The sequence below is a fragment of the Heliangelus exortis genome, chromosome 26, assembly GCF_036169615.1.
Source record: "Heliangelus exortis chromosome 26, bHelExo1.hap1, whole genome shotgun sequence".
NCBI lineage: Eukaryota > Metazoa > Chordata > Aves > Apodiformes > Trochilidae > Heliangelus > Heliangelus exortis.
In genome coordinates, this window is record NC_092447.1 from 750777 (window position 1) to 777168 (window position 26392).

Sequence of the window (26392 nt, forward strand, 5' to 3'; positions counted from 1 at the left end):
CTAATGGAAAGCAGACCCCGGTGTCCCTCTATCCCACTCCCTGTCTCCTGGAGCTCTGGTCACCTCCTTGCTGTTCTCATCTCACTCTCTACCTTGAATCATGAGCACAAGGATGGGTGGATGGATGGATGGGCGGAGAGCTTTTCATTTCCCACTTTCAAAAATTCCCCCATACACACTGACAAAATATGAGGTTGTAATTCCCCTCCCACCACCAAGCCACAGCAGATATATTTCCTCCCGCAAGAGCATCCATTCCCCCTCCCCAGACTGGGGTAGAGATGTGTGCAGGGCTGGGCTGGCAGGAGTCAGGCTGACATCAATACATGATCACCAACACCAGCAAGAGGAAACCTGAGCCTTAACCCCACAATTGCTGCACTGCCAGAGCCCCCCAGGCTGGCTGGAGCAGAGCTGCTGCTTTTGGCTGGCAGCCCTGCAGGAGGCTGATGCTTTCAGCTCACCCCCTGCCCTGCAGCCCCATCAGAACCCCCAGGGGTCCCTGCTGGTTTTGGGGGGCTGCACCACCTGCACACTGGCAGGGATGCATCCATGACACACATTTCTTCAGGGATTCTTCAGGGAGTGGTGCTGAGCCCATGCTCCCTGGAAGCAGCACATGAAGCCACCAACTACAGTGACCCATGGCTTGAGCCAGTGAAGAAAATCTGGCGTTTTCTTTTCCTTGCACTGTTGGCACCCAGTGAGGTGGCAAGGGAAGGCAGTGGCCTGAGAGAGATGGGACTGAGCACCACAGATCTGACCAACATTTCCTCAGCAAGACTGGACTGGGTGGTGCCTGGGACTGCTCTTTCCTCACCATTCCAACCTGCTTCCCACCCTTCCCACCTCTGCTCAGCCTCTGCCTTGTCCTGGTGGGGCTGGAGGGGCTGCAGAAGCCCCTGGGTGGGCAGCTGCCCCCTGGGCCCACAGGAGAGCATCTCTTTCCTGCTTGTGTTGGGATGTTGCTATGGTGATTGCTGAGCGATAAATCTTGATTATTATTGCCCAGCGCTCTCAGCCACCAGCCAAGGCAACCTCTCCCCAGCCTTTGTTTCCACTCCCCACTGCTCCCAGCTCTTCTCTGCAAATGCCCCCTTGCCCAGGCACACACCCTGGGCAGGTCACTCTGCAGAGGGGCCAGTGGCCACCCCAGCTTGGCAGGGAGCAAGCTCCCAGTATGGGCAAATCCACCCCTGGATCCAGAGGAGCCTCCCCAGCTCCTGCCTGGCCTGTCCCTCCTGGACAGATGCCATTTGCAATGGATATTCCGGGCTCTGCTTTCATCTCTGTCCCTTTCGTATTTTGCCAGAATATTTCTGTGTGTAATTTCACCCGGGGGGAAACACTCGTCTGAAATTCTGCTTTTAAAATTCCTTTTCCTCTGCCTCCCCAGCTCTCTCCTGGGCTGGCTGCGCGCTCGGTGCCGGCACAGCCGCACCTGGCAGTAAATCCATGAGCCAGCTCCCCTCCCTTTGAAGCACAACCCACCCTACTTGGAGTCCCTGACTTCTTTCTCCTTTTATCGTCTCTCCTGTTTCACTTGTAGATGTTCAGACTAACACATTACATTTGTCTTCCAAAACTGCTTTCTCAGTTGGTAGCTCCTTCCTCAGCTTGATCTGAGGGGGTTTGTTCAGCCACTCCTGAAAGCCTTTCCTGTTCCTGATGACTCCATGCTCCAATGTTGCCAGGCCCCCAGGCACCCTGGAGGCCCCCACCCCAATGCTGTGCCCCCACCACTGAGCTGGGGGATGCCCCAAGAACCACTCGCCATCTTTTTGCCTTGCTGCAGGGAGCTTTTGGAGAAATTCAGTCAAAGGAACCAGGACAGATCCGTCCCTGGTCCTAAACATCAGAAGATAATCAGCACTCTGCACCACTTCTGGGAAGTAGAGGCTGTGACAGATGATGCTTGCCACCACCTGTGTGCCCCCTCACCCCACCAACTCCCTTTTCTCACCCTCAGAGGACACAGGACAGTTCACCCCCTGCTCCATGGCAGAGTCAGGGACCCCATCCCTCACCCCCTGGCATGGGGCTGGCTTTGCTGGGTCGGGCTGCCCTGAGCAGCCACGGTGACAACCAGCCCAGCCTTCCCAGCCATTTGTCACAGCTCCAGCAGTTCCTCTCTCAGGGTGAGCAAAACAATAAAACACATTGAGCATAGAAAGCAGCACCCAGAACACTGTATTAAATGCAGGGGAAAAAATAAAGTAGAGACCTGTTGGCTCATGCCATCCCTCCTTCTATATCAAATGCCTCGGTCCCAGACTAATGGTGTTAGGTAGACTGTTATATTGGCTCTTTGCTTTACAGCACTGTACATCCACCCCTAATGCTGGAGATTTATTCTCCACTGCTCAGCGATTTCTTGCCTTATTGTCCTCAAATGCCACTCACTGCATCGCTGCTGTTCTGGGGCTCACTGTGCCCCTGCACCAACACTGGTGATGCCAGAGCTGCTGGGAGAGGCAGGAACAGCTCTTGCTGCCACCAGCTCCTGGAGTCACCTCGGGCAAATAGCTTCCTGCCTCGTCCCTCCTCCCCTGGGGTGTAAAATCCTGCTTTGCAGAGCCATAGCAGCAGGGAGAAGAGCCAGGCAAGAGCCAGGTGCTGCCCTGCCTGGGGGTCCCAGCCTTGAGAAGGAATTTACAAAGCAACATCACAGGATGACTTCCTGGAAGAGCAGGGAAGATTCCCTCAACTAAGAATGCAAATATTTCCAGGAAATCGAATAAATATTACGTTCAGTTCCAGGAGATATGTTTACTATAATGAGTATCTATTAGTACAATATAAGTCATGTCATGCAATAAAAGGCAAGTGTTAGAAGGTTGTTTCAGCAACCCAATTTTACAGTATCACCCCAGCCCCAGGGAGGACGTGAGGCTGAGAGCTGGCACTCCCTGGGAGCCAGCCAAGTGCAAAACATCCCGACAGACAGGCATGGGGAGATGGGTAGAAAAGGTAGAAGAATCTTCAAAAAAATGAAGCCTTCCTTCCTCCTCCCTCTGTGTCACTCACTCAAGATTGTGCAGACCAGTCCCTGAGGAAAGACACTGGGAGCAGGGACATTGCTGCCAATCCCCCCTTCATTTGATTCCACTCTTCCCACTTGGGCTGAGTTGAAGAAGGGAAACACTGGGCAGAGAACAACCCAGGAGCTTTCTCAGTGCTGCCGAGCACGTTTATTACCCAGAGACAGGTATTTATTTATTTAAGCTTGTGACAACCTGAGTCAGCCTTATCTGACCACAACACTTTGTTGATCAGACTGAGAAATGGATCCCGGGCAGCACAGCCACCTCAGCATGGAGGAGACACGCCAGCGGGTCCAGTGTGGTGTTTGGAGACAAGACATCACCTTGGAGTTCAAAGGCTGGGGAAGGAGATAGTCACCTTGGAAACCAGAGCAGAGACACAGCTGAGCCCAAGCCGGTGGGCCCTGCCAGCCCGGGAGGATGCTGGTCCTGCCCAGAAGAACTCATACAACTGACTCTGCAAGACCACCACCACCTATTCCAACCACAAACTGCCCTGTCTGGGTATTTTGCTCACCTGCTCATAGCTCTGGCAGGGTTTTGCAGCCCTCTTCTACCTGCAGCTGAGAGCTGCGGGGACAATAAACATATCAGAGAGACCTGGGCCGGGTGACAACCCAGCAGGTCGCTAATGAAAGCCTGGAGCCGTTTCCCCCAGCTACCCACTGACATTTTGCCGGGGCAACTTTGAGCCGTAACATTAAAAGTTCTCTCTCTTTCCCGCGGTAAGAGAAAGCGCAACGCGGAGATTAAAGTATTTACAAGCCCAGCAGAACTCGCCTGGGGTGCCTTTTTGCAAAGTGTTGCCGGCGGCCGAGGAGCAACACCACGTCCCTGAAAGCCCTGGCAGCCCTGCCACGCCACACGGCTCCCGGCATCGCCACCACACCACAGGCGAGATCAAAGTTGTCCCTTCGAGCTGGGTGGCTTTTGCTTTCTGCCCGACCAGCCCGCAGGAATCACCTGCCAGCACGGAGCCTGAACGCTGCTGATGCCTTTGCTACGTACACACACACACACACACACACACACACACACACACACACAGATATATTTATAAAAAACCCAAGTGAGAAGTGATGCTGCCTGGCACAGAGCAGTTTGTCACCTGTGCTTTTATGATTACAGCAACTAAGGGGAAAAAGATGTCTTTTCAGATAAACACTGAAAGGGGGGAAAAAAGCGGAGTTTTCAAAGGGTCTTTGTTCTCTTGAAGTGCTCCGTGGATTCCTCTGGGGAAGGGGAGGAGGTGGGATTGAAAAAAAAACCCCAAAATGCGTCCTCATTTTCAAACTGTTTCAGATCAGCAGCCATCAATTATGGAATTTGCCTTGACTAACGTTCCAGGCCACTATATCACCATCGATGTTTATAATTGGATCCTAAAATAGGATTAATTCTCAAGGAAAAGGTTCTGCGCTAAACAGGTGATTCCCCCTCTGGAGCTCCAACAACGTCCTCATTACTAAAATTATTGTTTGCTGTTTAACACTGAGATTAAAGACCTTGAGACCCCTCTGGGGGTGTGTGGGGCCAGGATGGGCATGAGGTCAGGACCTAGGATGCCCCTGCGGCTGCTTCCCTCCTTGTGGTGGGACTCTTGTGGTGACTAGACAGTGAGGAATTGTTATTATTTATTAAACAGTCAGGGTGTTTCTTAATAGAAATTTCATTAGGAGCGCTAGGTATAGATAGTCACCGGCCCAGAACCTACAAGTAATTATGTTTAATTATTATGCCTGTACGTTTGGAATAACGAAAGCTCCTGAGCACTGAGATTAAGGAGCAGAGTCAATTGGAACAGCAGCCTTTTTTTTTTTTTCTTAGCAGTTCCCCTCCCTTCCTAATTGGTTTTCACATTTCTCAGCTATTGGTAAGAGACACGGTGCCACATCCAGACCCAGCAGTTCCCTGTCCTGGGCCATTTGCTCTGCAAGTGCCCCCCACACCCTCCCTCTGCCCTGGGGAAGGGAATTCTGAGCCAGGGCAGGCGGCAGCATCTCCCGACACGGCCCCTCCGGCCCCTGCCAAGGGCACCCTCCTTCCCACCCGGGAGCCGGCAGGAATTAAGAGTGTTCAGGAAGGAAAACAGAGCTAGAGAGAGACACTGTTGAATGTAAATACCAGTTAAATATGCATCACCATATGCCTGCGCCTCGGCGGGCTGCTGGGAGCCAATGCCAGCCGCAGAAGATGCCGGAGAGAAGAGCCGGGGGCTCAGCCGAGCCCGCTCTTTCCCTGCCAGACGCAGCCAGCGCTCCGGAAAATCAGCAGCTGCCTGTGGGAACAGGGCTTGCGGGACAGCAGGCAAACAGGAGGGGTCTGGGCACCCATCACCCCTCCCACAGGCCAGGGCTAAAGGGGAGAAAAGAGCCCAAACTGATCCTTGGCCAGTCCAAACCCTCTGACACCAACCGAATGCTTCCAGCCCACGGAAACGCCACACGCGGTGTCTGAGGGTGACAAACCCCTTCCCCTGCCACCCACCCTGTGGCACAGCTCTCCAGCCAGGCAGGGGGGAGCCCAGGGAGCTGGTGGAGTGGAGGGAATGGGAAGGAGGACCAGTGTCCCTAGCCCACCCTGCAGGGTTTATATCATCAGAGATCCAAAGTGTTGGATCAGGGGCAGCATCGCTCAGGCCTTTCGTCCCATTCTGGGCACCCGAAGCCTTCCCAGGGGGGGCCCAACCCCCCAAAGTGGAGTCCCCAGCAAGGGTTTTGGAGGGTTTGGGAGGTTTTAAGAGGGATGGTCCAGGGAGCATCCTCCCGAGCATCCACCTCCGCAGAACGAGATAATGGCTGCTTACATGCACAGTCAGTTAATTATGAGCATCTGCTATTAATCTCGCTATCGGACTGCTAATTGCGGATTCTTCTCCACAAAGAAGTGCTCTGGGGGGTCCTCGAGCCCCGGTTCCTTCCCCAGGGCAGGTCGGAGCTCAGGAACCCCCCCTGCTCGGGAAGCAGTCCTGGGGAGGGGGCTGGAGCGGGAGAGCCCGGGGAGGGCACAGGCTCTGGCACAGACCAGTGTGGGGGGACGGGTGGCATCCCCACCCACGCACCCCCCGTCCCCACCAGGAGCCCTGAAACATTTCCGTGGAGATGCCAGGTGAAGAGTTTGACATCTGTGCTTAACGAGGGAAGAAAACGCTCCAGGAGCACTGGAGGAAGGTGACAGCAGACCAGAAAAGCTTCCTCCTCCCACAGATGGATTTTGCCAAGCCATCGCTCCGGGCAGCGGGGCTGTCAGCTCAGGATGAGGAACCCGGGCCCTTGATCCAAAGGGTGCGGAGCAATTGCTGCAGATTCAGTGCCAGCGCCTGCCCAAGGGGAGAGGGGCAGCGCACCCTAATTAGCTGCCCAGCGACTGCCGGGATCTCTCATTAAGGGTCTGCTCGCCTGCACACAGCACAGCAATGCCCCGCTCCGGCAGGGCAGGAGCTATGGGGCTCCCCAAAAGGGAGCACTGACCCTCGTCCCGGATTTGGGGGTTGGGCAGGGAGGCAGACGGAGCCACTTTTCGCTTTTGCAAAGCTTTTCCTGGCTGAGGAGGGGGGTTGGGGAAAGCTCAAATAACAGTTGCTGTTAAGGGATGCTGAGGACCTCATCAACATGTGAATGAAAGGGAGATTAAATCTGATTCCTGAATATTCACCAGCCAATGTAGGAAATGTTGGCTCCCATATTCTGAAAAGCCTGGGAGGAAAAACAAACCCCAAACAGTTCCCTTCTCTTTGTCTCTGCTCCAGGATGGGCGCCCTGCTGTCTCCAGCGCTGGAGCTCAGTAAAACTTAACAGTTCCCTCCCGCAGGGAAGCAAAATTCATGCTTCAGGCTGCGATCTGATCCCCGTAAAGCCCAGGGGAGACTTTCCAGTCTCTGCAAACCAGTATGGCACCTCCCCTTTTACCAAGCACTGCCGGGTCTGTGGGGTCCCCAAGTCCTCTCCAGCCAAGGCTCGCAAGGCGTCTTCAGGGAGCAGCGGGTCAGGAGCCCTGGTCCATCCCTCCCCTTCCATCAGCTCTGCAACCCCTGCACCCCACTCCCTCCGCCCCGAGGCCTGCAGCCCGGTGCCCCTTCCATGGCAGAGCTCCACTGGAGCTCGCAAGCAGCACCACCAAGGAGAGCTGGGGAATATAGGATATTTTAAGACACTGGGAAACCTTCTGCATCGATTTCCCCTGCCCAGTAATTAGACGTAGCGATTAGAGCATCCGCTCCACTACACGGCGGGGCTGCTTTGAGCCGAGCTGAGGGGCGGTGTTTACATGGGGGACGCCGAGGCAACTTCATCCACATGCACAGCAAACCCCCCGGCTGGATGACCGGAGAAGCCTCCCCGGGAACCCGGCAGCAGGATGCGATATACATAATATATAACAAGCGTATTTATCAGACGATAACACATCGCAGCTGCTGTTAAATCAGCGCGCCAGCCTTGAACTGCACAGAAACTTCATGTATTATTTAAAATACTTTCCCATGAAGCCTGTCAAATCAAAACCAGCTGCCGTGCCCGTCAGGACGGTGCTCAGGTACCACAGCAGTGCTGGTGGCCCTGCGGGTGGGACGCTGGCCCCTCGGCAAGGGGATGGGGGGGCACTGGTGTGTCCACGACGGGACGGGCTCCCGATGGGACAGGAGAGGTCTTGGGGTCGGCAGCCGGCGGGGCATCCCTCCAAAAAATGAGGGTTCAGCAGCAGCTCCTCCCCGGGAGCCGCAGCCGAGCACGGTTAGAACAGCAATTTGCCCTGATAGTCGCACCAGGACGGGAAAGACTCTGCCAGGGAGGGAGGCAGCTGGACGGGAAGCATGCCTGCTGCCGGGCAGCCCTTCCCTCTCATCTTTCCCCAGCCTGTGCCGGGTTTCTCTCCAGCTTTTCTGGCTGGCGCTGCCCTCTACACCCGAGCTCAGCAGGGGAGCAAATGGTTTAGTATGCGCTAAAACCAGGCTCCATCTTCAACACTGTTTTTCTCTTTTTCCTTCTCAATTTTCCATAGCACCCCAGATAAGAATGAATGCAACACTGTTCTTTAAAAATTCCTCTATATTATATGCAGAGGTCGATGTGGTTTGCCCTGCTATCTGCATTTTTAAAGGTTTTTCAAATACAGGCTCTCTTTTCCACAGGGAAAACAGAATAGACCTGTTCACCAAGCAGGAATAATCCATCCTCAGCTGCGAGACGGCTGTTGCTGCCAGGGACGGGAGGAGGGAGGATCTCTGCACCTCACAGCTCCCCGCTTTTGCTTTCCCACCCACCGGCCGGGGCGACTGATGCTTCCCCAGGAGCCGGAGGCTCCATCCCTCCCCATTGCTCATTGTTCCTGCATTGCCCCCAGCAGTCAGGGGCTGTCAGCGGGGTGGCATCTCATTCGGCTGCCCCCAGGACCCTCATTCCCTACTCAGCCATCTGCAGGCAGCCTGGGAGAGGCAGCCGAGGGGCTTTTCTTCTTGTTTGGGAAAAGAAAAACTGCCATAAATGTATTTACTTAAAGGATTTCTCACCAGAAAACAGCCCCTGGAGACACTCATTTTCCGAGAGTGAATCTCTCACCTAATCACAAAGTGCTGCTATTTACTGTATCTGCTATCAAGGCAGGCAGTCTCTGTCCCGCCTTCCCTAACATCTATTTACCAAATCCATTTGCAAGTCTAAAATTTAATCAGCCCGGTTTCATCCTAGAGGCATTAACATTCAAATGGAACTCACTCCTGGAGCTGGAGCCGAGCAGGGATTCAGGGGGAGCTGCACTCGGATCCCAGGCAGCTCTGGCTCCCGGGTGAGAGTGTGTTGGGACCAGTTCCTAGGTTTGTCACCAGGGACTTTTCAGCACCTGGAGCCAGGCGAGGGGGGTGATGTGGCAGGACCACCACGTCCTGGTGTGAGACCCAGCGAGGGTGACACCAGCTCATCCCCAGGCTCCTGCACGAGGAACCTCAGCAAGATGTAGAGAACGGAAGCAACGGTCCACACAAGACCTTCACTCCCACCTATTGCTTTGTAACCCCCCAAAACCATCAAGGAACTCCCCTCCAGGGGGATGGAAACCACTGCTCCCCCAGCCACCTGGCTGCAGGGCGCTGCCTCTGGGGAGGGATTCATTAGCTGGTGCTCATAAAGTTTGGTTTATGGCCTGCCCTGCTCCTGGAGACGGATGGGAGGGCAGCACTTGACCTCGGTGGGGAGAGGAGAAGACAGTGGATGACAGGAGCCAACAGTATTTTACAGGACTTAGATTAACAGCAGCCGGGCTGCCTGCGGGAGGCTGGGAGGAGCTGAAGGGGAGCGAGGTTCAGCAGCTCCATCAGAACAGGGAGGACAGGGATGGGGGGATCCCAGGGGAGCTGAGCAGGAGGGCAGCTGCCCCACAGCAGCCCCAGCCAGGCAGGGAGCGATGGCCCTGGGAGGCTGAGCATGAAGAGGTGACTCGACAGCCCAGGGGTGGGCTGAGAAGGAGAGCACGTGCCCGGGCATGGGAGCTGGGGTGCTCCCCCCTGCCCAGCTGGTGCCAGCTCTCCTCCAGAAATAACCTTTGCTGGGCTTTATTACCAGCCATAAAAAGAAAGAGAGGGAGTGTGAGTGAAGAAAGGAGAGAGACATTATGTGTCTCGCTCTGAGAGCCTGCGATGTCTTCGACTCCAATAAATAAATAAAGGTAGAAATATTCCCCCGGGTCCCTCTGACATCTCTAATTGATATCACCAGGGTTCTTCCATGAAGCAAACAGGAATCTAATCTATCGCCTCGTACAGCCAAATGGAAGCAGCAGGGTGGCTGCCACAGAGCCTCCAGCTCCTGACAGGGACGAACCTAATGGCAGGGGAAGACGATTATGGGCAGCCCCAGATCCAAACAACAAACAGGGCCTGAGAGCCCCTGCCTGCACCTCCCCAGGAGGGCAGCTCCGCTCCTCTCCCCCCGGTGGGAGAGAGCAGCAGCACCCACAGCCCTGGGGAATATAACCAGAGATTCCCTGGGAGAGAGGAAAGAGGAGCAGGGGCTGTAGAGGAGGTGGGAAGGCACTGGAATTTTGTGGCTGCTCTCTAAAGCACCAGCACCAACAGGTTTGCCCATCCGGAGCAGGAACCAGTGCTGAGCAGGAACTGTGCTTCTGTGGAGATGCCCTCAGCCACATCGGCTGCTGCCTCCCACCTTCCTTGTTTAATTAACTCCCTCCTGATGTAGGTAATGGAGCTGTGGAGCTCTTAAACAAAGATTTAATCAGCTCAGGCTCTGCACTCGCAGCAACCAGCTCCTTTTGTTGGATTGGTGTGAAATCCGGGGCAGGGCTTGCCTGTGACAACAGCCACACCGTTAATAGCTGCCAGCATCCCCCCTGTCCCTGGAGAGTCCAGCACAGAGTCCTCTCAACTCCTCTCCCTGCACCCCAGAGCCACCCAGGTCACCGATTTTGAGCACCATGCAAATGGAGCCAGCAGGGAGCTGGCAGCTCCAGTGCATGATTATTATTATTATTTAGGATGGATAAACTCTTATCCCGAGTTTGCAGAACCTCGCCGAGGCCAGGGGAAGGTCTCTGATTTATCGTGATTGTTTTTTGTCCTGCAGAGGAGCAGCAGCAGCAAGCAGAAGGGAGGGGAAGTGGGCAAAACCACTTCCATCACTGGGAAGCTTCCCTGCACCGAGCTGGGGCTGTGCCCCCTCCACAGGGCAGAGCTGGTGACCTCCATCAGCAGCTTTGCAGGGAGATGGGCACCAGGGGATGGGCTGGAAATGAGAGGGAGGGTGACAGACAGCCTGGCAACCACCCTGTCCTCACACCCCAACACCAGCCCTGCCACACGGGCTGCACGAACCTGGGAACCCCCTGGGAACCCACCCAGCCCTCTCCTTTGGTGATGGGCAATGAATGAGACAGTGATAGGCAGCCAGAAGACACCCGCAGCCACCCCACAGCCCTCTCCCAGCCTGGCCCACTCTGCCCCCCGGCCGATTGCAGATAGATTGGCTCCCGGGAAACCACAATAGCTTTGCAGAATGCCATCTTAATAAGTGCATCTCCCAGCCAGGGGTGAGGAGCAGCAGCTGAAGCGCTGGTGTGGATGTCAAGTTACAAATGAGACATCCGACTGCTTCATTTATTAGAGGGAATCAATTCAACTTCTCATATTCAGCAGGAGTTGCAGGCAGGAAGGACCCCATCAGCAGCCAGCACGCAACCCCTCACTCCTTGGCTTGTTGCAGCACGTGGGGGGAAAAAGGGAATAAAAAATCTCTGGCTGCAGAGTGTTGTTGCTGAAGAACACCAGTGCTGTTCTCCAGGCTGGGGGACATGGATAGTGGGCTGAATGTGCTGGTCAAAGGGGGTGAGGGGACAGTGGGAACCCTGCTGGCTCCCACTCTGCATTTACCCAAAGTGAACAGGTTGTGCAGGCTGTAATTGCCACTGTACAAAAATATTACAGGTCACTAGAAGCAAGTTAATGATAATAAAAACTGGAGGGGGGGGGAACAGGAAATAAAGCAGCTGCCAGCCTTGATTTTCAGGCTTCTTTATCATGCAAAAAAAAAAAAAACTTCTGTTCATTTCCCCACAGACAATTAACTTATCTGCAACTGCGACACAAAGCCCCCATCCTCCTGCCTGCTCCCAGCACTCTGGAGCTGTGGACAAAACACACAGAGACCTCCAAAACCCACCCAGCACAGAGCTGCCACAGCACTGGGAGAGAAGGGATAAAGCCAGGGCTCCTGGGCAGCCACGAGGGTGGCCCAATGTCCCGTGGCCACCAGCACTGCCAAGTGGCACCCAGAAAGGTCACCCAACCAACACATGGGACATTAGAATGCTGTCCTGTCCTGCCCAGATGTTTGTAATGAGAAAGGGGAAGGAGAAAACACAGAGCTAAATTAATTCTGATGACAAAGATAATAATGAGAGCAGGAAAGGGCACAAAATGAATCTGGAATAATCACAGCAGCAGCAGTATCAGCCCTGAGGTCTTCCTGGGGGGGGGTATGAGCTGGTGGGTGCTCAGCTGGGTCAGAGCTGGTAGAAGACCCCTCCTCTGCCAGCCAGGCCATGGCCATTCCTGTGGGGAAAGGGGTTTTTACAGCACCCAGCAAGCTCCTGACACAGCATCTGCCTCCCCTCTGCCAGACCTTGTTCCTCAAACTCTTCCAGCACATCCCACACCCAAACCCTGCCCAGCCTGGGGCCCAGACCACACAAAGGAGTCTGGGGATCACTGGTGGGTTTCCCAGTGAGGGCAGCACATGCCTGTGGTGTGACACATGTGCCTGCCAAAGGACTCCCTGACAACACTGGGCAATCCTTCACCTCTTCTCAGTCTCTTCAAGCACTAATTAATCTTTGCAAATCAGAGCTTGAACAGCTCTTTGCTGTGACCAGTTTACCCAGTGTGCATGGCCCTCTGCTTGGGTAACTGCAATTGGAGAAATTTTAGTGGTTGCTGTTGTTCCTCACAATTACTCAGTGAACCTCTCCCTGAACTTACTGCCATCTCTGGGCTGCTCCAAGCTATTTGCTCCTTTTTCTGGTGTCCTTTGCTATTCCTGGTTAACAGCCCCAGGGTTGGGTCCTCTAGCATCCCACTGGTCCCTCACAGGCCCGGTGCCACGCAGGCAACTGTCAGAGCTGGGCAGTGGTGACACTGTTATTATACATGGCCTCAAAGCCCATTCAAGGCACTGGAAGATGAATTATGTTTCATTTATATCAAAGAAGCAATCTCAGAGCCCATTTGTGATCAAATTTGCTGTCAGAGAAACTTTGCTTTATCTCATTACATCTGATATCTCTTGGCTTCTTGTCCTTGAGACTATTAAAGTTTAATGTCAAATTCGAGATGAAATGGAATCGTTGCTGTATCATCTCATCAGGACCCCGTGCGCCCCGTCCATCCTCACCACCCTGACAACTCATTACCTTGGGGCAGCTGGGGGGGGAGGAGGACAAGGGGAGGAAGCCTTCCTCCCACTATGGACCAGAACCCACACAGGAGGGCTCCAGGCAGCCCCCCGAGGAGGTTTGCCCCTGTGAGGGCTCTGGGGGGGCCCTGTCATACTGGGATAGCGGGTAAACTGGTCCCAAAACCACCAAACACAGTGGCCCTTGAGCCCTGCGAGACCACACCAGCCCCACAGCAGGGCCAGGATCTTGCCACTGGGAACCAAGCTGGAAAGCAGCCCCCTCTGGGGGGGAAAACATCCTTTCCAGATCATTTGGTCTTGCCACAATCCTGCTCCTGCACAGACTGAATCCCTCTGATGCTCAGCTCTGGTGGGGGTAAGCTCCTAGTCCAGAAGCAAGCAGCAATTCCCCCTCTGCCCCTTCATGCATCCCACTGCTCAGGGGCGATGCAGAGATGAGCCAGCCTGTCCCTGGAAGTCTGCCTCTGAGAAGGAGTTATTATCTGTCACAGGAGAAAAAAGGGAAAAAGCACGAACAGAAACTTTCCGACAGAGTCACCAGCACAACCCCCACGCAATGTCAAAGCCCTCTGTGAAGGGGGGGGAGCAGAGAGATGGATCAGGGCGAGCTCTCCAGATCCCCCCTCGTCTCCAGGTGCCCAACCTCCAGCTCTCTGGCTGGGATGTTCAAAGCAGCCAAGGGACACAGAGGCACAATTCCTGCCAATTGCCAAAGTCTCAAGGAGTTCAGTCTCTCCAGATTAACAAAGAGAAGGTGATGAGGTGACTTGATCAAAGTCTTTAAATACCTACACAGAGAACAAAAAAAAATTATAATAGAGGGCTCTTGAGTCAAACAACAAAGATGGAAAAAGAAAAAAAAAAAAAGAAAAAAACCCAGTGCTGGCAGGGAGAGGCAGCCAAGCACAGACCCAGCAAGCACAGCCCAGCTGCTGGGCTGGAGGCAGGGCAATTACACCAAGGAAACTGGCAGAGGGAGTCTGGGCACCCGGCAAACCCCAACCCCCCTGGGGTGCCAAATACTCCCTACTCGAGGAAAGGGACCTTCTCCAGGCTGCACTACACGAGATGTGTAAGCAGAGCTGGAGCTCCCTGGCTGCACAATCAATGGGCAAAACTGTTTCTTTCTTCCTTCTAAAGGAAGGGAAGCTGGCAGCCTGGATCCCCTGGGTAAGGAACACAGACACCTCTGTCCACACAGCTCCAGGTGCTGGTGGAAGCCAAGCTCACAGCCCAGGTAGGTAGGGGGTAGGGAGGGAGCCAAGGCCAGGAATCAGCCCCACACACCCCTGAGTTCCCCAGCCTTTGCACAGGGCTTCCTGCAGACACCAGCTCCTCTGATTTGTCATTTGGGGCTCAAATAATTCATATTTTAGGAGTCAGATCCTATAGGCTCTCAGCCCAGTAAGCCCAGTCCCAACAGCTGGACTTGCTGAGCCCCCGCTGTCACTCAGTCCCTACTGGAATTAGTGCAGGGAAAAAACTGCCAGGGATAAACACAAGTTCCTTTCTTCACAGCATCAAAGGGCTTTTCCAGACACAGTTCCATCACCAACAACCACTAAACACATCATCATCATCATCACCACCCACCCCAACAGGATCAGCAGCAGCAGGGCAGGGGCTCCAAGCCTGCGCCTGTTCCGAACGAGTTGGTTATGGCACTTCCAAAATGAATGAACTCCCAGCCCCAATACCCCCAGCTCAATTGTCAGTTATTGCTGGCAGTTTATCAGCATTAACTGATTACGCTCAGGATGATGGATTCCCCTGCCTGCCACAGGGGCGCGGCAGAGGAAAAACGTCCTGTCCCCGGGTCTGCACTGCCAGCCCTCAGTCACTGCCACCCCTAATCCTCCCCCAGCAGCAGCAGCTTTTGTTTTCATCCTCCCGCAACCACAGAGAAATAATAATAATAAAACTCGAACGAGAGGGGAGCTGAGCCCCAGCAGAATTTAATTGATGATCATTACACATTTGGAATCTAAACTCTTTTCATTTCATTGTGTTTCACGGAGATGAATTATGAAATTAAGGCTGGCCAACTACAGACCCTGCCTTTGCTGTGTGCACCTTTCTTTTCCCCCTTCCCCACAAGCACCCCGCTCCTTCCTTTGGGTGAGGGATTGACAGACAAGGGGAAACACTGCCCTTCCTTTACTGTCCTGGGAATAACTCTCACCCATCAGGGAAAGGCAGTGGGGGGAGTGGGAAAGGGGAAGTTGGGGACTTTAATCCACTGGTTCCCAGCAGTACTGTGGGATTGTGGCTCCCACAGCATCCCTTGCCCGGGGCATCTGCAGTGGGGGACTCCTTGCTGCCACCCCGGGATGCCCAAGGACACTGTCTACAGCCTCTGCTTCCCCAGGTGGAACAGGAAGGGGCCACCAGGTATGGGGATGTAGGGAACTATGGCACCATCCAACTGCAAGACCACAAGAGCCCACACAGCCCGACTGCAGAGCCCCAGGGCTGGGACATCGGGGTCTGAGCACCCTGGCCCCCACCACCAGGAGCTGCCTGCACCCAGACAGGCTGGGAACCCATTCTCCACAGCAGATGGAAGGTACATCGTTCCTGCAATCTCATTAAGGGAAACTTTCAGGCAGCCTGTTCCTCGGGGCTCTAATAAAGGTTTCATGCATTAAATTCCTCCTTGTTTTCTTTCATTTGCTGTGAGGATTTTACTACAAGTGGAGCTTTGCCTGCCGGGAAGGGGAGAGATTTAAAGACTTCTACGATGCTGCACACTGACTTGCAGCTCTCTCCCATGCTTGCTCCTCCACTTGGGAGCAGCTGGGCAGAACCAGGGATCCCAGGTCCTTCACCCCCTGCCTGGATTCCCCACCTCCCCACAGAGCTATAGCTCAAGGCAGGCAAACTCATCCCCCTCACACCCCCAGCTCTGTACGTAAAACACTCCCCCCATCCTGAGTTTGGTGCAACCTAACAGCTGATTTAGCAATTAAAGCAAACAGGTTGTTTAGTTGCTGGTTAGTTTTTTATTTGGGGTTTTGTTTGATTGGTTGTTTTTTTTTTTTTTTCCCTTCCTAGGGCTGAATGGGAAAATGAAGCCTCACTTGAAGAAAACGACACGCCACCCCCAGAGCCGGGCAAAATAAATAATTAAGTGAAAAGTGATATATTTAGGCTGTCTTGAAAAGACAGACCAGCACTGCTTATCAGTCCCGATGTGACCAGATAGCCACTGCGGAGAACAGACACCGGGCTCTCCGTAATAAATGAAAGCAATAAAGCCCAAGTGCCTCCTCTGAGCTAGAATTAAGCACTGGTGGCAGCTGCTCCCCTGCCGAGGGGGCTGCGGTGGTGGGTGCCTCCTGGGGAGGGTGCAGGGGGCTGTGTCTCCGGGGGGCTCACACAGAGGATGCTGCTGCTCCACTGACGACCCCCGGAGCCAACCCCGCCTGCTCCTGCCCCCACCGAGACCCCGAGGAGGAGCTGCCCAGGGCAATGTGCCCCCTCCCCCGGAGCAACTTCACCTTCGAGAGGTGCCTGCTTAACACCATTTCCATCACAAGCAGCTGCTTTGCATTTCTCCTGGCTTTATTAAAACTGATTTTCTATTTGCACCATACAAGCTGATCTGATTGCATTTCCATTTTCCCCCTGAACAGAAGGTTCTCGCTCTCCCAAGACAAAATGGAGGAGGTGAGGCTTGCCCCCCACCCCTCACTCAAGGGCTCTTCTGCCAGGGGGCCGGGGACGAGGCCCAGCTCAGAGCTGGAGCTGCGAGGAGCTCTGCTCTGCAGCATCCTGCAGCAGTTTCCATGGGGACGGAGAGGCAGCGACTCAGCAGGCCTGATCCTGCTGGTGCCTCTAGAAATATCCACCAGGAGCCATTTCAGCAGAGCAACAGGAGCCAGTGAAGCTGAGCCTGCTGGGAGCCCTGCAGCACCCTGTGGGTGCCCAGCCTGGCACGTTCCCTATAGGGACCAGAGCATCACTGCACCCAAAGGCTGCTCCACTCCAGGACAGCTTCTGTGTGTCCCAGCGTGGGACCCAGGTCTGGTGTCAGCAGGCAAAAGTGCTCCAGATGCTGTTGCTGAGGAACACGTGGGCAGTTCCTCCATGGCAGCTCTTTCTCAGGCTTGGCAGAGCTGCCCAGCAGATGAGAAATGGGGCCAAACACACGGGTCCTCCTGCTTTTCATTTTGGATAAGGAATGTGCTTAATTAGCAAGCATCCAGCAGCATCCCTGCCCTCTACAAGGCTTGGTGCTTTCTCCCCATCTTTCCTTCTCCACTCCATCGCCAACTTTGTGGGAAGCCATTACCAGGAAGACGCTTTAAAGTGCCAACTTCATGAAGATTGATTCCTCCTGCCTCCAGTTTTGACAAGTCCAAAGCAAACACGCAGGGCCAGGGGGAGATTTGGTAATAATTACCATCTTTAATTACTACTAAAACATCAATTGCTCTTGTTCAATTAGTATCAGAGATCCAGGCATGGCAAATTCCGCAGCACAAAATAAGCTGAAAATTGATTTCTGAGCTCTTAGCACAGATCCCAAATTACTAACCCGATAAGGGGCGATGGCAGTGGGGGGCTCAGCGCCGGGGAGGGACCAGGAGACGAGCAACGTGTGGGCTGGCAGCTTGCTCATCAGGGGGAGGGACAGGACGGCGACAGAGCGGCGACAGGGGAGAAGTGATGGGGGAAGCATCAGCGGCACAGACACCATGGTGCCACCCCCCGTGGTCACCCACACTCCCACCAAGCACCTTCGGGGAGGCAGCTGATGGCTGCCACGGGTGTGGGCAGCAGCATTTACATAATTAAGTATCAAACGCTTAGCTCAGGTATTCTTGAGAGGGTTCATCCCTAATTCTGTGGAGTTGAAGAAGGGCACGCCACTCAAACTCTGATGGTCCTTTATAAAAATGTTTCAGCTGGGGCCAGGGGGAGCTGTCTCCAGGCCTAAGTGGCTTCTTACCACCCACCCTGAACACTAATGGGGACATCAGAAGGGCAGAGGACAGGCTCCGAGCTGCCCTTCCCACGCACGGTTCCCCACACAAACACCTCTGCCAGCAGCAGTTTGCTCTCTGCAGCCTCCCCAGCACAAGGTCTGCTATGGAAACATCAAATACGAGATTTCAGCTGCCCGCAGAAGCTCCAGGACAGGCAGCTTCTGCAAAACGCTTTAAGCAAAGGTTCTCAGGGGCTCTGCATGCAACAACAGACCAGCATCTCCCCAAAATCTGCACATGACCCAGTATCTCCCAGCACCCCAGAGACCAGGTTTACTCTCCGAGAGACAAACAATAGGCAAACAGCTGGAAAGACCCAAAGAGGGAGCAGTTCCCTATTTGCTCAGCACATTTTCTCCTCCCTTCCACCCGCTTTCCCTTCTATGTTCCCTCCCACCCCTACCCACAGCTTGAAAGGAGAACCTCAGCTCAAGTGCTGAAAGTCAGAACATTCCAGGGAAACCTGGTCCGCATCTCCCACACAACGCAGCCCTTCCTTGTCCTCGGGAGCTGGTGGAGCGCCCCAGCCCATGCCCAGGGCTCTGCTCCCCCACAGCCAAAGCACACAATCATCTTTTTCTACAACCCCCCAAGCACCGTGACACCACTTGCCTGGAGCTTCCAGGGCTGAAGAGCTTCTCCTCCCAAGGAGCCAGTCCCCCCAGAGTGCTACAGCCACGAGATGGGGACCTCCCCCCTCTATTTGAAGGCTCTGGGTGCACTCAATTAGTAGGGGGGTAACAAGCAGGATGCAGCTCAGGTGGGCATCAGAGCCCATGAGAGCTTCTCCTGGCACAGCACTCCTGGCTGAGCTGATTAAACCAGCAGGCTCGGGGCCCTCAAGTTGGAGAGAGGGCACCAAACTAATTAGCACATGCATGGCCACTCACGACTGTTATGACGGCGACATTATTAATTTCTCCAGCTCTCATCTGTGTCTTTTCAGTCACTTCATTTCAATCTGCTGCAGCATCGGGAGGTGGAAATGAAGTCCAAGCGTTTATCCTGGAGTCACGCTGCCCCCTCCCCCCTCCTCCTGCTCCATCTCCCCCAGTCCCCATGTCCCCTCATGGGTGGGCTGGCAGCCCCCATCACCCGGGGCCTCACTGACCCCTCCACACCCCCGGGGAGGTGTCCCCCCTGCTCCATGGGGGGCAGCAGCAGAGCGGGGAGGAAGGACAGGGCGGCTGCGATGGATTTGTTGGGAGTCATTAGCTGCTGGCTCCCATCAATCCATTACCATAAACTTAAGCTTCCATATTCTTTCATTTTAAATGAATTCTCACATCGTGTCTCCAAATGAGCTCTGCCTCCAGTCAGCTCCCATCTATCTCATAACACTATGCAAATATTTTGTTATATTTCAATGAAATGTGTCGAAAACTATTACCCAGTGCATTATGTCAGTCCCAGCAGGGAGGCTGCTGTCCCTGCCACTGCCGGGCTGTCACTCAGCATGCCCCATGTCACCAACACCCACTGTGAAGGTCACCAGGACCCCAAACACCTGCACAGGGTAGGGATGCTAAGCTTCTCCATCTGGAGAAACACAGCCGGCTCCTGCCATTCCCAGGACTGGGACACCTGTAGGAATAACCTGCCTCTGGTTCCTTCTCCCTTCTGTTCTTACTGCCAACAGACACCATGTGCCACTCCCAACCTGATCCCAAACCAAACGGATTTTATTGTCCCCCAGCACATTTTTTAGAGCACCACTTCCCCCAGCATGGCAGCAGGAGCTGCTGTGTGCCTTGCAGACGGGGCAGTGCTCCCCTGCACTGGCCCCAAACTGAACAGCATTCCCCCCTCCTTTTATTTGCCACCTGATAGTAGCTCACAGCAAACACAGCCAGGTTTGACATCCTTGGGCCCACCCTCATGTCCCTTGGGACTCACACATCAGCCCATATCTCAGCAAAGGCTTGGCAAGGTGGGGGGTAGAGGGGCAGAGACCTGCAGGGCCAAAATTCCCTATTAGTAATGTGGGAATTAGTGGGACCTTTGCTTGGGCTGAATGCATGGGCGCTCAGAGGAGGTGGAGGGGCAGCAGCAGCAGCTCTAGCTGTGGATTTCCTCGTGCCTGTTCCCTTTCAGCCCTTAATGCCAGCTCTATCCATCCACTGGTTGCTGCATCCCTCACTGGGGATGGTGGGGGCTTAGGAGGTATCAAAACTCCCATTGATTATTTTGCTCCGTGTTCAAAGAATGGAAGTGGCAGATCTGTACCACCGAGTCAGGGAGCAGAACAATGAGGGCTGACTCGATGAGCTCAGCACAAAATGTTTTTTTGACACCAAGGGCAGAGGGCAGCCTGCACGGGGCTATGGAAGGAACCACAGGCCCTTGGTAGCTGAGCCAAAACCTTCAATGTTTAACCCAAACTGCAGTTCCTCCTGCCCTGCCCTGCCAGGCACTGGGTTTGGAGGTTTTGTGCTGAAACGTGGGTGGTGGGAAGGCAGAGGCCTGATGCCCATTAATATTCTGCAGGAGCAGGGGGATTAATGTCTGCGAGGTGTCTGAAGGGATTTGCCAGGGAGTTATTCCTGGTGGGTACAAGCAAGCACTCCTCTAGCTGGCATCCTGCGTTCTCCAAACAAGGCACCGAGCTCCGGAAGTGAAGGCAGTAATGCTGCTCTAAATTAAATTCATCAGCGCCTTAATTAAGATCTATATTCAGGTCTTAATGAAGGGGAGTGGAGGTGGGGGGTGAGATGCTGCACGGGGACGATCCTGAGCGGCTCCGAGGGCCGGCGGAGCAGCTTCCCACGGTGCCCCTGGGAAGTCTGGAAGGGAAAAGTTAACTCTGCCCCACGGGGAACACGAAGCAGGCGAGGACACAGCTCTGCCCGCCCCCTCCCTGCCCGCCCCCGTTTTCCGGCTTTGATCCCAGGAACCAAACCACGCCTGATGGGCTGCTTGGTCTTCTGCTAATCCGGGTTGATGGAGCCGGGATAATTACACTTCATCCAGGTTTCCCGGGAGCCGCCAATACATATTGATGCCCAGCTGTCCCCTCCCTTGGGTGGAGATGGGGCAGAGCTCGTCCCCAGCTCCGGAGCTGCCACGCTGGGATGGTGACAGAGGGCAGCAGGGGACACCGGTCCCCAGCAAGGGTCAGCCTGAGCCCTGGCAGGCAAGGAGGGGCTGCGAGGCAAGAAGCTACTCGAATTATACTTTCCAACGCAGCGTTTGTAAGGCGTGCGCGTTCCTCAATTTTAATTAAAAATCTGAGCAGCTCCTGCCGGCTCGATAATCAGCACTGGAGTGTGGCTGAACCCCCCACTAACCCGGGGAGCCCCTAGCAGAGGGGACAAGGACACCAAGGGTGGCATGGCTGGGTCCTAATGGCCCAGCCTGAGCGGACACCTCCAGCAGCCCCCCAGAACCTCCCTCTGGCTGCCCACGTTTGCAAACAAACCCCATTTCCCTGGGCTGCCCAGGGCGGGCAGGCAGAGCCGGGTCTGGGCTGGGCAGCATCCCCACTGCCGGGCTGACCTCGATGGAAAAGGGGATGAGAAGGGAGAAAGGAGAGAGGCTCTGCCTCCTCCCAGCAGCCGGGGGGCTTGTTTCTGCTGCCTCCTGTGGATTTTGGATGTTCTCCAGGGCTTCGTGCTCCGCCAGCCCCTCCCCAGCGAGAGCTGCGCACTTCCCAGCCCGCCCCCCCGGCAGCCTGTATGCACAAAAATAAATATATATAAATATATATACACGCATGCAACAGGCAGGCTGCAGCGTAAACATAAATAAACACGAAGCTGCTCGGCGTCTCGCAAGCAGAGGCAGCGCTCCCTGCCTGCCTGCACCCTGCCAGAGGGCAGAGCTGGGGCAGCCAGGGTTTGCCAGACACTGCTGCTGGGAACTGGTTTAACTGGGAGATGCCATTGGGAAGGGCTGCTCTGACGTGGTGCTTGTGCTCACCAGCCCCCCAAGCCGAGGGGGGGGGATGATTTGCTACCATCTTTGCCTCTGGTCACAATAGAAAAAAAAATTTAGAAGGAAGTAAGGGGGGAGAAAAATCCCTATGAACATGAGTAATGGCCCAGGAATGAGCAACCCGAGATAAAACTGAATAATAACATGTCAAAAACTACACGATGTGGGTTTTTATTCCCCAGCGGAGTTTCCTTCCTGCTAATCCATCACTGTAGAAGATGCAAGATTACTGCTTTCAGAAAAAACTCCGGGAGATAAATGTGAGTAAATTAGGGTTTATTATATTCTTTAGGACAATATAATTTCAACCATTCCTTTATTAAATTATTTATGCCCTCGGTGGTGGCTCAGCTGGGCAGCCACCCTCCCCAGGAGCATCCCCCCCTCACCCAGGTGACAGTGGTGACAGTGTCATTAAGCCACCACGTCCCATCAGCGGGGATGCCATCCCGGATGGATACAGGGGGTCTGCATCGTTCCCAACTGCCAGGCTGCTGCCCCCCCGAGAGGCAGCATCCTGTGGCTGGGAGATTCATCCCACTCCCCTCCCCTCCGTCACTTAAACAAGGGGGCGGGCACTTTGCTCTAAATGGCAGCAAAATTGCTGTCACATCACACGCCAGGCTTTGTCCCCTGGGGGAGGCTGGCAGGCACTGGCTGTCCTGCTGGACACCCAGTGCCCAGGACACCGATGCCCCCCGGGACCCCCGTGGTCCCCCTGAGCTGGGCGATGTCTCAGCACTACCAGCAACAGGAGATGTGGGTCTGGGGGAACTTTGTTCAGGAGCTGAATGAGTCCCCACCAGGTCCATGCTCTGCTGGCAGGAGTGGAACCAGGCCTGAGGCTACTGCGGCAGCGTCCCTGCCACCTCCCAGGAGAGCACCAGGTCCCCGCCCCCTCCAGTATCGTTCCCACAACTGTGTCCCCACCCCGGCACATCCCCGGCATCCCCCCTCGTTATCTCCCGGAGCTGACAGGGGAGGATCCCCCGCTCCCGGGGAGCCGCCGTGATTGTGTTTACTCCCAAACCTGGCCCGATTGGGTTGTCGGTGCGCATCATTAATCTTCTTCTACAATCCCTTCCCCATCTGCTCCCACTTTTTAATGAACTGCCACTTGCCACACTCAATTACATCAGCGCAGCGAGGGGGGTGAAGGTGGGGGGGTGGGAGAAACAAGAGAGGGCGAGGAGGAGACGCACTTGGCTTTGGGATTACTCGTCTCATCTGCACGAGAGAACCCATCCCGACCCCCCCTTCCCGAGCTTCTTTGGGCTTCTTGCCCCCGAGCCAGCTACTAACAACCACATCAGAACCAGCCTCGCAGCCCAAAATGTCAGCCCGGGTTTGATCCCGGCTCCGCTGCTCCACACAATTATTTTCAGCGCATGAATACTGCGGGCGGCTCCGACGCTGGAGTTTTCCAGCTCGCTGGCAGCTCTGGGGATTCATCCGACATCAGGCTATTGCCTTCTGATTACTTTCCTTGGCAGCCAACCCGCTCGGAGCTGGCAAATAAACAATAGGGGAGAGTGTGATGGGGAGCTTAGCTTTCAAATTACACTTTTCAATCACTTGTCACACCAAAGGTATAATGAGTGTTTAATACAGAACTCAAAAGACGGCGGGGCCGGGGGGGAGCTTTATTTACGGGGAAGATGCTGAGTTTGGGCGGAATTTGGAATCTCCATCCCCGTTTCTCTGTTGGGAATCGCGGCCAGCCCAACCGGGAAGGACCTTCTGGAAAAGTCCCCTTCCCGGGAGGGGCGCTGGGAAAGAAGAGCCCACCCCCCAGTCCCTGCAGGGCGGGACACGGTGTCTGCCATCCCGTGGGGACATCCCCGGCGATGGGCGGGATCGCAGAGACACCCACACTAACCCTGAAGCGTTTGTTGCCTTCGCACTCCCCCTGATCAGACTCTTACCCGAATGCGAGGCTAATCCAGGTGACCCCAGAGTCCTTCCCCCGGGGATCTCACTGCTGTCTCGGCCCGGAGACACACACAACCAAAAACACCCCAAAAAGGGAGAAAAAAACACTTCTATCGAGATGATCTTTCCCTGGAACAGGTCCTGTTGCTTTGCAGCAACTGTGTTTGAGATACGGGAATCAGTTCTGGCTCAACTCTCCTCTGCTCCAAACTCCCCCCTTCGAAAGCGCTTTTTTTTTTAAAAAGAAACCAGAAAAGCCTCGAGACAGAGAAGTCCCTGCTGCTGGCTGCCCTCTGCTCACACGAGATGCCCGCCCGCCTTGCGGGACCCCCGGCAGCCCCGGGGTCTTGATTAGAAACAATTAATGACTGCGGGGCCCCGCACTGGTGCAGCACTGCCACCTCCCGTCCGCACCGCCGCGGGGACAGCTCACCCGGGACAGCCCACGCACCCCGTGGCCAGGGGCCCCCAGGGCTCCGCTGCCCCTCCGTGGCCGCTGCAGCATCCCGGGGGTCCCTCCAGCACGGGGGGGCTGCCCACAGAGCCAGTGATTGCTCCCCCCACCCCCCATGGAAAGGGGCAATCAGGACGCCGTTCTCAGTTAGAAAAATAAACTCCAGAAAAGTAAATTCTTCTTCAAAAAGCAAGAATTTACTTCGGAAAATAACCAAAAATAATAAACAAAACGGCATATGACCTATAACCATCTGCTCCTGCTCCTCTCCAGTTCTTGCAGGGAGAAGCCAGAGAAATGTCAGGCTTCTCATACATCTGCGAAAGGCTTTTAGGTTCGTGTTGGGTTTTTTGGCTTTTTTCCCTCCTCCCCAATCACTTTTCAGGCTGATAAGAATCGGACGGCCTCACGGAAAGGGTGCGAGCATTAAATCCTGATCTCCAGGCACTACCCATGGCCTTGCAGTGGGAAGGGTTAGTGTGGGGCTTGGGGACAGCCCCACGCCCCCTCCCAGCATCTTCCCCACCACGCAGCCACCCCAGGCTCTGCGAGGGGCATCGCGGGTAACACAGGGCATCAAGCAGCCCGCAATGAGCTCTTGATATTAATTACCCATGAGCTCATCAACTTAACCTCATTAGCTTGCAGAGCTCAACTGCCTGTCCCTTTTTCTTAAACAATGCGCTGCGTGAGCCTGTTGTCTCCCTTCTGATCGTGGCACGCGCACCTGCCACCGTGTCCCCGTATCCCCAGGGTTGGGGACAGTCACCGCCAGGAGTCCCGGGAAGCCCCCGCTGGCGCTGCCATCGCCCCCTGCCCCCCGCGGGCCCTGCCCTCGTCCCCTCCCGAGCAGGGATCAATGAGATCCCCTCAGAGCTCATCACCGGGCGGTAATTATGAGCAGCATCAATTACCGGCGTTCCAGGAATGCCACTGATTTGCATAGCGATCGATTCCGGCGGGTGCTCCCCGGGCCCCGAGGGGGGTGGATGAGGACGTTGTTCTGCGCACCATTGATTTTACAATGTAAGAAACAAAGCGCGCTCCCCACCACCACCCCCCAGTTCAGAGCGGCTCATTCAGCCACATTAACTTTCAGATCATTTATTTTTGTACGTCTTTCAACCCTGTTTGTTGCTATCAGACGAATGCAGAGCCTGACACGGTGGAGAATAATTGAATCAATACAGCCACGGCACTCGGGGGCTCCGAGGTTCGCAGGAGCCCGCGCAGCCCAGGAGGGTTTGGTTGTTTTTTTTTTTTAAGTTTTCCAGTTATTAAAACCCTCGTCTGACGACGTATTAACCTCCTCTTTGGCGCGGATGTTACTTGTTTCTCACAGTGCGAAGGGCAGCGGGTGCTTCCAGCATCCCCATGTCCGCAGTGGGGCAATCTGGGGGCTGCAACCCCCCCCATCCCCGCCCGGCAAGAAGCCCCTCCAGCTGGAAAGGCGCCCCATAAAGAAAGAATCCTCCTCTTTCAGGTTGAAACGGCTCTGAAAAGAGCCGGGGGTTTAATTCCACTTCCCCTCCCACCGGGATATTAGCCAGCTAAAGAGCAGAACGCCTGTTTCCTTCAGATAACCGGCTCCCCGAGAGCCCCCCGATTGTCCCCGGCCCCGCGCTGCCACCGCACCGAGCGGGTCGGTCACCGCCGCCCAGCGCAAATCCATTTGCCGAGGAGAAATTTCTATTCTTATCGGGGCTCTGCAAGAGGGCTGCGAGCGGCCCCTGTTAATTGAAGCTTTGACGGCTCTTGGAGGAGGCCTCTGATCAGGGAGACGGCACCGCGGTGCCGGGATGGCTGTGCTGGGATGGAAGGGAGTCCAAATGACTGCACAGAGGTGCCCTGGGGACGAGGGGACAGGAGCCGAGGTGCCCCGGGGGCATCTGCTCTCCCCAACCTGTGCCCCAGGCTCTTCCCAACCACTTCAGCACTCTGGCTCCTCTTCTGCAATATCCTCCAGCAAATCAAGCATCCACCCCCCTCCTCCCCCCCCCTTCTCGGGATGTTTTCAATCTGTTTTATGTTGATTTTAATTAAAGAATTTGAAACTGAACAAACAGTTCGTAGCAGGTGGCCATACAAGTGTGAAATAAGCAAACTGCTTTATCTGCAGCA

At 55.0% G+C, this 26392-nt stretch overlaps 1 protein-coding gene and 1 long non-coding RNA gene across 2 annotated transcripts in view; both read left to right on the top strand.

Moving 5' to 3' along the window:
* PAFAH1B2 (platelet activating factor acetylhydrolase 1b catalytic subunit 2) overlaps positions 1-26392 on the top strand; it is a 248265-nt gene that overhangs the window by 128901 nt on the left and 92972 nt on the right. The window lies entirely within an intron of this gene.
* LOC139807708 (uncharacterized) lies at positions 24824-26334 on the top strand. The gene is made up of 2 exons (XR_011730651.1): positions 24824-25297; positions 25755-26334. It is a non-coding gene; the product is annotated as an uncharacterized lncRNA (long non-coding RNA).